The sequence below is a fragment of the Chlorocebus sabaeus genome, chromosome 6 (genome assembly GCF_047675955.1).
Source record: "Chlorocebus sabaeus isolate Y175 chromosome 6, mChlSab1.0.hap1, whole genome shotgun sequence".
Taxonomy (NCBI): domain Eukaryota; kingdom Metazoa; phylum Chordata; class Mammalia; order Primates; family Cercopithecidae; genus Chlorocebus; species Chlorocebus sabaeus.
The window spans coordinates 3765882-3772094 of record NC_132909.1 but is presented as its reverse complement, the minus strand read 5'-3'; positions in this window follow the sequence as shown (position 1 = coordinate 3772094).

The window sequence follows — 6213 nt, the reverse complement described above, 5'->3', positions numbered from 1 at the left end:
TTGTGTCAGATTATAAGGAAGGTGGAAGAGAGGAAACAATGAGGTTCCATAGTAGGTGAGCAGGTGAACTTCGAGCGACCTGAGTCACAGTGCGGGGACTTTCTGGAGCCGGAGGGACCAAGGCCTGAAACATGGGCACTGCCAGAGAGGGGAGGGGTGGGCATCCTTGACCAGGAAGAGCGTGGGCTGTTCGCAGAACTGAGAGTGATTCAGAGAATCTGGGGACCTGTTCACTCAGGGTCTTGGGTAAACTGCACATAGTATTGGATTTGAATTATAAGGCTTTGGGTAAATTTTAAGCAAAGAAATGTAGAAATACTTTGCTATTCTTTGTTTGTCTGTTTTTCTTTAGAGATAGAGTCTCACTCTGTTGCCCAGGCTGGAGTGCAATGGTGTGATCTCGGCTCACTGCAGCCTCCACCTTCTGGGTTCAAGAGATTCTCCTGCCTCAGCCTCCCAAGTAGCTGGGATTACAGGTGCCTGCCACCTCACCCAGCTAAATTGCTGTTTTAAGAAAATCATGACTGTCCCAGACCCACTGGCTCGTGCCTGTAATCCCAGCACTTTGGGAGGTTGAGGCGAGTGGATTGCTTGAGGTCAGGAGTTCAATACCAGCCTGGCCAACATGGTGAAGCCCCGTCTCTACCAAAAATACAAAATTAGCTGGTCATGGTGGTTCTTGCCTGTTGTCCCAGCTACTCAGGACGCTGAGGCAGGAGAATTGCTCGAATCTGGGAGGCAGAGGCTGCGGTGAGCCGAGATCGCGCCAATGCACTCCAGCCTGGGCAACAAGAACAAAACCCCATCTCAAAAAACAAAACAAAACAAAACAAAACAAAAAAACCCCACAAATGTATAGGGAATAAATGGTAGGAGGACTGTATTGATAATAAACAGTAAACGGTAATAAAACTTCAGCAGGAATCTGTCCCATACGTGACACGCTCATCAGTATTGTAGAGTTTTATGTAGGTTGATCACGAAACTCTTACAAGATGTCTATGTCATAAATGCATTCACAGTACCGTGGGATGAGACAAGAAGATTTCTTTGCCTTTGTCATAGTTAGGAGGTAGAAACATGTTTTCTAGGCTCAAATTGTCTCAAGGAGCTGACAGTGAGAAGACACAATTTTTTTTTTTTTTTGAGATGGAGTCTTGCTCTGTGGCCCAGGTTGAAATTCAGTGGTGTGATCTCAGCTCACTGCAACCTCTGCCTCCCGGGTTCAAGTGATTCTCCTGCCTCAGCCTCCCAAGTAGCTGGGACTACAGGTGCACATCACCACACCCAGCTAATTTTTGTATTTTTTTTTTTTTTTTTTTTTAGTAGAGACAGGGTTTCACCTTATTGGCCAGGCTGGTCTTGAACTCCTGACCTTGTGATCCACCTTGGCCTCCCAACGTGCTGGGATTACAGGCGCGAGCCACTGTGCCTGGCCTACAAATGTGTCACTATCTCAGGGTGTGTGTGTGTCTGGGGAGGGGCAGTGGTTTTCTGTGCTGAGTTTGTTCTGTAGGCAAGAGCTGTGTTTTCTGGGGCTGGAGAGTTTAGCTCAGTCCTGGTCATCAGTAATATGAACGTCAAACAGGGAGGCTTGTGTCTTATTTGGAGGAAGATGCACACCTGTGGAAGGATTTTGATCGGGGCTGCAGGCAGGTAAGTTTGGGGCTGTGAGAATAATAGATGTCAGTCTGGAGCAGCGGGCTGGGAGGAGGATGATGTGACACGGACAAGACGTCTTCGGTCTTCAGCTGAGCTTTGACTGTGGGGATGGGCCAGGGGATGTGGGTGAGGAGGAATTGGGGGAAAGAGCTGTTTGGATTTGTTCACTGTGTGTGGAGCAGAAGAGCGTAAGGAACTGAGGGCTGCTGCAGTCTCTGCCTTGGTTCACGGGAGGAGCCAATGGGACCATCACGGGATGGATGACCCCAGGAGAAGAAGTAGGCAGGGGAGATGTTTAGAAGATGGACAACTGGCCCCAGAGAAAGCAGAGCCTCCCTCTGGGCCTGAGTGTGTGGTTTCGTTCCTCCCAAACACTTCCTCCGTCTGACTTCCTTAGTTCTAGAATTAGCAGCACTTTCTCTTTGTTCTTCTCCTTTAACACCTCTGATTCATTTCTACCTCCTCACTACCTTTCCTCCCACTGCCTGGAATTCTGCATCTGATGCTGTGGATTCTGCCTCCACGCTTTTAGCGAGAGCAAACACTGGAGGAAATTCACAGGTTTCAGCGTAAGACACGGAGGCCATATCACGGACAGTCGAGCTTCAGCAGGTAACATCCCTCACCATTCTCCTCATTGTAGAAAGATGATGATGATCTCTTCTTTCAAGCCTTTTTTTTTTAAATTTATTTATTTTTTGTTTGAGACAGAGTCTCACTCTGTGGCCAGGCTGGAGTGCAGTGGCGTGATCTCGACTCACTGCGCTCTCCACCTCCCAGGTTCAAGCCTCCCAAGTAGCTGGGACTCTTGCCTCAGCCTCCCAAGTAGCTGGGACTGCAGGCACACACCACCACACCTGGCTAATTTTTTTTTTTTTTGTATTTTTAATAGAGATGGGGTTTCACCATCTTGACCAGGACGGTCTCAATCTCTTGACCTCGTGATCCACCCGCCTCGGTCTCCCAAAGTGCTGGGATTACAGGTGTGAGCCACTGCCCCCGGCCTCCTTTCAAGCTTTTCATCAGGGTTTCAATCTGGTGGAGTTGCAATGACCGGATTAAGCCGTGAGCCTTGGGGTAGAATTGGAAGCCCCTCCCCAGATCCTCTGTCCTTGCTGGAGAGGTCAATGAGAAGCGGTGTTCCACTCTGAGAGGAATGGCAGGGGACTGCAAAGGCTTATAGAACACAGGAATCCCGGTGCTCATCCCAGATGCCATTCTCTGAAGCCACATCACTATTTGTACATATCGTCACTGGGCCAAGGCCTGGGCACTGTGGGACTTCGGTGGGACTCCTAACCCGGTGGGAATCATACCTCACACAAACACACCGTGAACCGCAGTGCAGCTTCTTCTGGAGTGAGGAATTTACAGGGAACCATTTCTCTTTTTCCTGTCTTTCTCAATTGAGCTAAATTCCCGTAACACACCATGGACCATTACACATTGTAAAGTACACATTTGCTGGTGCTGAGGACATACACAATGCTGGGTAAACACCACACGTATCTTATTTCAAGGGATTTTCTTCACTAAGAAAGGGAGCCCCGTATCCATGAAGCAGTCAGTCTCTATTTCTGGCCCCTCTGCTCAGTTCCTGGCAGCTACTAGCTTGCTTCCTGTCTGTATGGGTTTACCTCTTGCGGGTGTTACACATAAACAGAATCACACAATATGTGCCATTTTGTGTCTGACGCTTTCAGTGAACACATTTCAAAGGGCAGCCATGTCGTGGCATGTGTCAGTTCTTCATTTTTTTGGTCACTGACTTATATCCGCTGTATGCAAAATCACAATTCATTACTCTGTTTCAGCCCTTGAGCCAGTTCTGAGACTCTTCAAATCCCATTTCTCCAAAGAGAGGCCAGGATCCATGTGGGCTTAGCGTTTTTATCAAATGTGAAAAACTTTTGGCCATTATATCTTCAAACGTTTTTTCCTATTATTATGCCTTCTCTGGGGACTCCAACGTTGCATAAGCCCCATGGCTTGAAGTTTTTGCATATAGGTCACCATTGATTTTCCATTCTTCAAATAGTTTATTTTTCTCTCCCTGTTTTATTTTGAATGTCTCTACTGCTATATATCTTCAAGTTCACTTTTTTTTTTTTTCTTTTTTGAGACAAAGTCTCACTCTGTTGCCCAGGCCAGAGTGCATTGGAGCGATCTCAGCTCGCTGCAACCTCTGCCTCCCTGGTTTAAGCGATTCTCCTGCCTCAGCCTTCCAAGTAGCTGGGATTACAGGTGCCTGCCACCACACCCGGCTAATTTTTGTAATTTTTAGTAGAGACTGGGTTTCACCATGTTAGCCAGGCTGGTCTCAAACTCCTAACCTCATGATCAGCCTGCCTCGGCCTCCCAAAGTGCTGAGATTACAGGCGTGAGCTACCGCCCCTGGCTAGTTCACTATTCTTTTATCTTCAGAGTCTAACCCGCCAGTAATCTCATCCAGATTTTATATATATAAAACATACATATATAGTCTACAATAGTTTTCATCTTTGAAAGTTCCACTTACAACTCTTTATATTTTCCGTTTATTTACATACCTTTTTGAAAATATAGCAAGTGGTTATAACTGTTTTAAGATGCTTCTGTCTATGTTCCCAGTCAGTTTCCACAGACTGACTTTTCTCCTCATTGCGTTTTCTGTTTCTTTTCTTTATTGTATGCCTGGTAAGATTTGATTGGATGACAGATATTGTGTGTGTGTTTTTTTTCTTTTTTAGTGTTTCGGGTACTGAATATTTTAGTATTTTTATAAATACTATTGAACTTTGTTCTGGAACTCAGATAAGGTACCTGGTAATAGTTTGATCCTCTTTCGGATTGTGTTCAACAGACCAAACAAGAGCTGTGTTTAATCTAGAAGGAATTATTCCTTAATGCTGGGGCAGCACCCTTTTGTATACCCTGTATACCATGCCCATGTTCCATGGAAACCCTCCAGTGAGGTTTTAATATGCCTAGTGGGAACAGACCCTATTCCCAGCCTTGTGTAAGACCCAGACACTCTTCTATCTAATCCTATTGAGTGATTCTTTCCCCAGTCTAAGATAATTTTCTGTCAAACGCGTCTTGATCTGAGCACATGACACTCAATGGGACCCTCTGAAGGTCTCCACATTCTTCCTGTGCAGCTCTTTTCTCTCTAAGACTCTGTCCTCTGAACTCCAGCTGCCTTGCTCTCCCTGGATTTTCTGTTTCATATCACCAACTCAGGAATTTGATCGCTGTCCCCATTTCTGTGTTACAACCTAGGAATTCTCTCCGGGTGATAATCTGAGACAGATTTGGGACTCAGCTCGTTTGGTTTTGTTTCTCATGAATCACTGTCTTCTGTCACTCAGGGTGCTGTGGCTCCAGATATCATTGTATTTAAGATCCAGAAGTGCTCCAGCAGGTGTGAGCCACTGGCCCAGTCCCGTCCTTAGGGTTTTGATATTTTGGGTTTAACTCAGCTAGCCAAGGCCCCGAAATGCAGCCAGGAGGCAAGCCTCAGAGAGAACAAAGCACCATTCAGAGTGGTAGAGCCTTAGAGACAAATGTGACCATCCCAAGGGGTTCTGCAAGACAGTTTGGGGCCTATGCTATCTGATTTGTCTTCTGGTCATTTCTAATCATTACTTAAATATTAACATCAAATTTATGCTCTTTCCCCTGGGTAGTAGGAAAAATAACAGAGTCTGACAATACTTGCTGAGGGTAAATGGGGCCATCACTCTGGAAAGAATGTGTTCTCATCTAGCTTATTTCCACCTTGACAAGACCCATGCCCCGAAATTCCACTCTGGGGTATGTACTCTTGCCTAACTCAATCCAGGACACTAACACAACCCAGTGTTACAAGTAATTATAAGTAATGGGATGTCAAAGATGCCACTGGTTCTTGCCTGCAAAAGTTAACTATTTATCTAATAATTAAATATTTTTTTTAACACATGCAATGACGTTCAGGACAGCATTGCTCTTGGAAGCAAAATGTCTAATAAAAACATACAACATATAAGGCAAAAAAGACTAATACACTGAGGAAAAAGCGGTCAGTATACTCCAATTACATCTGTCAGTAAATAAACAAGAGTTATGTAAAATACTGTGGGCATAGCAATATAATTTCGAAAACAAAAAGACAAAAGCAAATGTTCCCTTAGCTCTACATTTAAAACTTTATATATATGTATTTATAATATATATATTTGTCGATATATGTTATATATGGCTATATCGACAAATAAAGCAAAGAATAGATGAACCTGAGTTACAGAATTTTTGTTACTAAGGTGGGAAGTTCAGGGACAGGTGAGAGACAAGTCATACCTTGTGAATTTCCTGGTGTCATTTTCCGTGGTGATTTTTTTTTTCCGGGGGTCAGAGTCTCGCTCTGTTGCCCAGGCTGGAGTGCAATGGCACGATCTCGGCTCACTGCAACCTCTGCTTCCCGGGTTCAAGCAATTTTCCTGCCTCAGCCTCCCAAGTAGCTGGGATTACAGGTGCCCGGCACCACGCCTGAGTAATTTTTGTATTTTTAATAGAGATGGGGTTTCACCC